General features: G+C 50.4%; 1 non-coding gene and 1 pseudogene across 1 annotated transcript; both read right to left on the bottom strand.

The window, feature by feature from the left end:
- The window catches only part of LOC143266354 (large subunit ribosomal RNA), an 8,388-nt pseudogene extending 3,774 nt beyond the window's left edge, over positions 1–4,614 (bottom strand).
- Positions 4,615–6,430: 1,816 nt separating this feature from the next.
- Positions 6,431–6,585, bottom strand: LOC143266356 (5.8S ribosomal RNA). Its single transcript, XR_013041374.1, has one exon. It is a non-coding gene; the product is annotated as a 5.8S ribosomal RNA (ribosomal RNA).
- Positions 6,586–7,500: the final 915 nt, after the last annotated feature.

The raw sequence follows: 7,500 nt of genomic DNA, 5'->3' as shown, positions 1-7,500 counted from the left end.
CGAACCTCACTTGGAGGTTGCGGATCCGGTCCGGAGTAGTCCGGGCATTCCTCAAAGATTGGACGAAAATAGGCCTCGATCTCGGCCATCTTAGGGCATGTGGTGACATTGATGTCCTTGTCGTCCAAGATAGCATGTGCAACTTGCGTAGGATTTTCGGCAAACAGTCGCTGATACGTGCTAAAATTTGCGGATCTCTTAGCCGCACGATTCGATTTCCTCTTGGTCCCGGGTCTTTTAACCTTGCCACGTTTATGTCCCCCCCGCCTACCCCCAGCAGTACGTAATGAGTCTTTATGGTTCCCCAACTCACTAATCGCGTGGCAAATATGCGGGTCGAACTCCTCAAACTCCGCGCAGTCGAACAGGGTGGCAATAAGCTGCTGAACCTCGAGCGAGCACGAGGGTGACAGCTCCCGAAGGAAGCGGCAGATATCGGAGTGTTGTAGTAGTGGTGGACAACTATTGCTATTGCCACCGGCGTCCGACGGCGGCCGCTCATACCCCACGTCTGGGATGTCAGACGGCAAATCCGCACGTGCGGCAACGCTCTCCGCCGGGCACCGTGAGTCGGTAGATGGTGGTGATAGCGGCACGCTCCCGGCAGCAGAAGTCGAGGCGGAAGAGATCCCCGAAAGTGCATCTTTATATGACAGCTTCTGCCGCTGTTTCTTTATAGCCTCACTGGAGCGGCCGGTGTGTAGTGCAGCTAGCCGTGTGTTGATCTCCGCTTGGGATAGGCCTGCGGGCAGCTGCGACTCGAGGAGTGCAAGCTGCTTCTCCTCGGAGGGAGTCCATTTAGGCCTGCTGGTCGTGGCTCGTTTTACGGCCAACACGAGATCCTGATCGTTGTAGTCTGTAGGGTGAGCGCGTTTGATGTGTTGCCTGAGGCCGGCGTATTTTTGGAACTTGGATGAGCATGTCTCACAGGTGTAGGTTCCATCCTCATTGGGAGGAGGTTGATTGCAGCGTCGAATATGTTGTTTCCTCTGCGCCAGGATCCTCGATGAAAGATCAGTCAAACATGAGGGACATGTCGAGCAGTCATCGTCCGAACGTGTATCGACGGGATATCCATGGGACGTCGCCGAGTCGTCAACAGAATCCAATCCGGGTATCCGAGTTTTATTCCTTGTGTTTCTTGGAGCGGTAGAAATTTGGAGCTAAGCTCCGAGACGTCCGAGGGCTGCTGACCCCGGGACACCTCCGACATAATGTCGTTTGGGCTTGCGCCCGTTCGCCGCACGCCGTTTAGCCGTGACTGGGACTGCGATGGTGACGTGAGTCACCCAAACAGCCAACCAGTCACGTTACCGGCAGGTACCACTAGGAGGTAGGTCGTGCGACTTGGATGGGAGAGGCTGAAGGACCTAACGAGAGGTCTGAGTTACGCATTGCCATCCCTGCAACCATGACTCACGCAAGCGACGGAGTTTTTCCCCCGGCGAACCGAAGGAGAAACTCGGAGCGATTTACGCTTAAGAGAGTCATAGTTACTCCCGCCGTTTACCCGCGCTTAATTGAATTTCTTCACGTTGACATTCAGAGCACTGGGCAGAAATCACATTGCGTCATCACCCTTGAGGGCCATCGCAATGCTTTGTTTTAATTAGACAGTCGGATTCCCCTAGTCCGTGCCAGTTCTGAGCTAAGCGTTGAATGGCGGCCGAAGAGGCGAAAAGGACGGCCGAAGCCGTCACAAGAAGCCTCGCAGCAAGGAAGATCCGTTGGCGGCCAAGGCACGGGACCGAGCTCGGATTCCGGGACGCGACGCGAAGTCGCCAACCGTTCACCTCGCCCAGGCCCGGCACGTCAGCCTGGCCAACTTCCCGACCAAGCCCGACACGCCCCGCTCCTCAGAGCCAATCCTTATTCCGAAGTTACGGATCCAATTTGCCGACTTCCCTTACCTACATTAATCTATCGACTAGAGGCTCTTCACCTTGGAGACCTGCTGCGGATATGGGTACGAACCGGCGCGATACCTCCACGTGGCCCTCTCCTGGATTTTCAAGGTCCGAGGGGAAGATCCAGACACCGCCGCAACTGCGGTGCTCTTCGCGTTCCAAACCCTATCTCCCTGCTAGAGGTTTCCAGGGAACTCGAACGCTTATACAGAAAAGAAAACTCTTCCCAGATCTCCCGACGGCGTCTCCAGGTCATTTTGGGTTACCCCGACGAACACTCTTACGAGGGCCCGATTGGTATGCGGTTCCGCTGCCGGGTTCCGGAATAGGAACCGGATTCCCTTTCGCCCGATGGGTGTGTTTCTTCCCAAATCACGCAAAATTATATAAACAACGACGCATCTGCGACGCAACGACGACACGACTTGCGTTCGATAGTTTGTAAGATTTAACCAAGCAAAAAATAGAAAAAAAATCGCTTTCAGGCGTTCGACAACGTCGCATCACGTCGAACGTGAAGTATCCATCGATCCGAACCGCGATCATTTTTTTTCAGCGTTCAACGTTTTTGTCAATTTATCAATAAAAATGATCATGTTCGAGCGGTGGATTAGGACACAAACACGAAACGACGGCGACGTAAATTGTTATTTAACTGCAATTTTTTTCTCTTTTTAACATTTTTTGCCTTTTGCGCGCGTACGTGCGTGCGAGCGTACGTATGTTTGTCATTTGCGTTCGAAAAGCGTGAATTTTAGGACACCTCATCAACATTAGATTTCTCTTAGGGCTTAGGATCGACTGACTCGTGTGCAACGGCTGTTCACACGAAACCCTTCTCCACGTCAGTCCTCCAGGTCCTCGCTGGAGTATTTGCTACTACCACCAAGATCTGCACCGACGGCGGCTCCAGGCAGGCTCACGCCCAGACCCTTCTGCGCACACCGCCGCGACCCTCCTACTCGTCAAGGCTTCATGGAGAACGGGAACTAAATCCCGTTCCTGCGCACTTGCCGTTGACGGCGGAGTATAGGCGCGACGCTTCAGCGCCATCCATTTTCAGGGCTAGTTGCTTCGGCAGGTGAGTTGTTACACACTCCTTAGCGGATTCCGACTTCCATGGCCACCGTCCTGCTGTCTTAAGCAACCAACGCCTTTCATGGTATCCCATAAGCGTCGACTTAGGCGCCTTAACTCTGCGTTTGGTTCATCCCACAGCGCCAGTTCTGCTTACCAAAATTGGCCCACTTGGCACTCTGATCCAAGAAAAATTTTATCAATTTATATCTCGTGGCTTCATGAAAATTCAAGCAAGCCAGAGATCTCACCCATTTAAAGTTTGAGAATAGGTTGAGGTCGTTTCGGCCCCAAGGCCTCTAATCATTCGCTTTACCAGATGAGACTCGTTATGCGTTCGAGTCGAGTGCCAGCTATCCTGAGGGAAACTTCGGAGGGAACCAGCTACTAGATGGTTCGATTAGTCTTTCGCCCCTATACCCAGTTCCGACGATCGATTTGCACGTCAGAATCGCTACGGACCTCCATCAGGGTTTCCCCTGACTTCGTCCTGACCAGGCATAGTTCACCATCTTTCGGGTCCCAACGTGTACGCTCTAGGTGCGCCTCTTCTCGCAATGAGAACGAGACGCCCCGGGAGTGCGAGGCCTAATCGTAACGAGGCCCATCCTCCCTTAGTCGACTTCACGGACGACTTTCACTTTCATTTCGCCTTTAGGTTTATCAAATCCCAATGACTCGCGTACATGTTAGACTCCTTGGTCCGTGTTTCAAGACGGGTCCCGAGAGTACCCAAAGCAATAGCGTCGCCGACCGGTAATTCAAAGTTTGGCCAGTCCAAGGACTCCGCCTGCCAACAGCCCGCCAGGCCCGGTTACGGCGCTAAGTCCGTACATCCGGTATCTAGACTGGAACGAGCTTGCGGCGGTCCTGGACGCAGTGCGTTCGAGAATTTTGCGGCCCGATACCGTCTGAGTACCGTCGCGCAGTCGGCCGGGCATCCAAGGGGCTGTCATCGTACGCTAAAAGCGACGGACAGTCTTCGCCTCGGGCCTTAGACCGACACGCAACGGGTCGCGACGTTCTACTAGGGGAGAAGTGCACGACTACATAGCCGGAACATTCGCCGCGGGTGGTGTGCCCACGCCGATGGGAAACCCGCCGTAACGGGACCATCCGGGGCACTATCGCACCAACACGGGAGCCAGCTTCGTTGACGATGAATCTCCCCATTCGATCTTTTGGGTTTCTCGGGTTTACCCCTGAACGGTTTCACGTACTCTTGAACTCTCTCTTCAAAGTTCTTTTCAACTTTCCCTCACGGTACTTGTTCGCTATCGGTCTCGTGGTCATATTTAGCCTTAGATGGAGTTTACCACCCACTTAGGGCTGCACTCTCAAGCAACCCGACTCTAAGGAGAGATCCACCCGAGACGCGTACCGGTCGCTACGGGCCTGGCACCCTCTATGGGTAAGTGGCCCCATTCAAGATGGACTTGGACGCGATTCGATGTCTCGGGATAAACGGATCCTCCTGAACACTACATTTCCCAGCGGCGTTAACCGCGGGATTCAGTGCTGGGCTCATTCCTGTTCGCTCGCCGCTACTAAGGAAATCCTTGTTAGTTTCTTTTCCTCCGCTTATTAATATGCTTAAATTCAGCGGGTAATCTCGCCTGCTCTGAGGTCGTCGAAATTTTATTATTTCTTTTCAAAGTTATACCACAAACTGTACGCTCTTTTCGGGGTTTCGACACGTAATACGAAAGGTATATTAATACCAACGACGCACAGGGATTATGTCGTTCGATTTTTTCCTTGTATCGTTCGATAACCAACTATTTTTCTCTTTTCGGATCAACACAATATCGTCGACTACTCGAAGGTACGTACGAGCCAAAATGAAAGCTCGGTGTCTCCTCTCTCTTTTGTTCGACAAAAGAAAAAAGGCACTTAAAACGCCGCATATTCGGGCAGGCGGGACAACGACAAAAAAAAAAACGACGACGACGACGTCCGGTTGTTCTCGACTCGCGTCGGAGTATATATGTATATATTATAATCGGATATATCTTTTTATCTATCCAGGGCGCGTTAAAACAAACGACGAGGAGAGACTACGACAACGAGGAGATAAAGGTCGGACCTTTTCTTCTTACCCTCGGCGCGCTCTCGCACACGATCGTTTCATGTTTCTTTTGTCCCCTAAAGGATACATATACCGTTACAACATATTTACGTTCGAATATACACTCGACGGTCGATAAACCGTAAAGACGCATCGTCCGATACGTTTTTTCTTTTGCTGTCGCGTTCCGACGCAAAATCCCAAGAAAAGGGCGAGAATGCCAGAGACAGCCATGTAAACCATCGGTGACTTATCATGGTCCAGAGAATAAAGGGTTAAAGGAAAAAAAAATCCCATTTTTAACGTGCGTGGTACACCTTCGTCGTGTATATATCGTTCGATGAAACCACGAGCGCACAAAAGGAGGAACAAAAGCGTTTCGAGATCGATCTTCGGTGTAAATGTCATTGTTCATTTGCGTTCGACCGTTGTTCGATAAAAGAAATTTAACACACGAACAACAATGAAGGGAGACTCTCGCAAGACGATCACCAAATAAGCGTTTATCGTTCGATCGGTCCGGGTTTTTCAACGTCCGTCCGGCACAATTATGCACTTCGAGGACTGGACGACCGGAACCCGTATTGGGATCGCGCGGTCTTCCGCTTCTAATCAACGACAACGAAGCGATCTGCGCTTGTAAATGTTAAAAAAACGTGGCGAAGCTACGATCTCGTAATAATTTAACCGTGAAAGAGCTTCCGTCGCACGTTTATTTTTAACTTTTCTCCTCGTTGTATAAACTTTCGCACCGTCGAAAAAAAAATTCGACAATCATTTCAGACAACGTCGGGAGCGCGGAGAAACGCCGTAAACACGCTCTACTCTCGGCTTGCTTCCTTCAAATTGGTGTCTAACAATTCTCTCGCAGGGCGAAGAATCATTTTCTCTCTCGTCTAAATATCCTTCTGTAGTTAGGTGTTTTCGACTCGGGAGCGCTCTTTCACGGGCGGTCGTATATGGTCTCTTTTAGGGGTTTAACTAGAAACCACGACTCACGCAAGCCGAGATAAGCGCATTCCGCCGAGAAGATCCTAAAAACTAAGAATTGCGAGATATACGAAAATGTTCTTCTGTCGCCTGTGAAAAAAATGAACACTAGCAAAGAGAGGGCGAGACACGAACGTTCCATTTAACATTCTCCGCGTCAAACGCCGACGAAATGTCCAACCATCGCTCGTACGTTTTCGCCAATTTCGCAAGTTGTTCTCTCTCTCGCGTTCGACCATCGGATCCCGCTCCGAAACGTTCGACTTTTCGGCGTTTAACAGTTTCGTTTTATCTAGTCGAACGACGAGCGGTACCGAAAAAAATTTAACAATGAAGAGAAAACCTTTTGCTGCTAAAGGCAAACGCAAGCAGTCTTTAGTTATATAAACGACCCTCAGCCAGGCGTGGTCCAGGAATTGTATCCGTGGACCGCAATGTGCGTTCGAAATGTCGATGTTCATGTGTCCTGCAGTTCACACGTTGACGCGCAATTAGCTGCGTTCTTCATCGACCCACGAGCCAAGTGATCCACCGTTCAGGGTAATCGTATAAAAATTTTTGTTCATATTTAACAACTCAGCGTCTGAAAACCAGTATGTACGTGATTTATTTAACCTGGTTTATAAATTCGTTCGATTGTCCATAGAATACTAACTCCAATCCAAGCGCAAGATCGAGTATCGGTATTCGGACGTCGTCCCGTCATAGCTCTGTTCACAGATTTACCCGAGCTGATTGATGATTAAGACGACACGATAACGTCCATGGACGGGTAAAGGACCGTATAAAACTACAGAACCGCCGATGAAACGACGCTCTGTGACGCATTTCTCTTCGTGCGGCGAGTTTTCAGTCCGTTCCGGGTGGTAAAGTCATTCAAAAACCGTGGAAAATACGAAACGCGCTGTCGCGCGTAACACAGAGTCTCCTGCTCGCTGCTTACATATATTGGACGTCTTGGCGGTATCGCGAGATTCGATACGGACACTCCATGGCCGGCGTCAGATCGGTCTACCAACGAAGGAGACTACGCTATCGTTTTCGCTTCTCAGCCGGTCCGTAAAGCGATACGTTACCATATCGTCCGTCGTAAGCAGGCGGACTCTCGTGAAGTTGCGACTTCGTTCGTCGAAGCGGTTTCGTGGTTCGATTTCCATCGGTTACCCGGACACCCCCCGCGTGAAAGCCTCCGTGTCACACTCTAAATTTCGTTTCTCGTTTAACACGAAATAGAGAGAGGCTAAAAGGGGGTGTTCCCTTTGTCCAAAGACAAAATTTATAGAGAGAAAGAAAATAAAATGAGAGTCTCTCACGAAGCGGGCGAAAAAAAAAAAACAAGAAATTTAACAATTTTTTTTCGCAAACCCATGCATTTCGTTACCAAACGTCCCAAAATATTTCTTTATATTCTCTCTCGTGTTTTCACACGGGGTCGAGAGAGTACGCAACACGAATCAA

Source organism: Megachile rotundata, unplaced genomic scaffold (genome assembly GCF_050947335.1).
Source record: "Megachile rotundata isolate GNS110a unplaced genomic scaffold, iyMegRotu1 scaffold0305, whole genome shotgun sequence".
NCBI lineage: Eukaryota > Metazoa > Arthropoda > Insecta > Hymenoptera > Megachilidae > Megachile > Megachile rotundata.
This window is presented reverse-complemented; position numbering and strand designations above follow the sequence as displayed.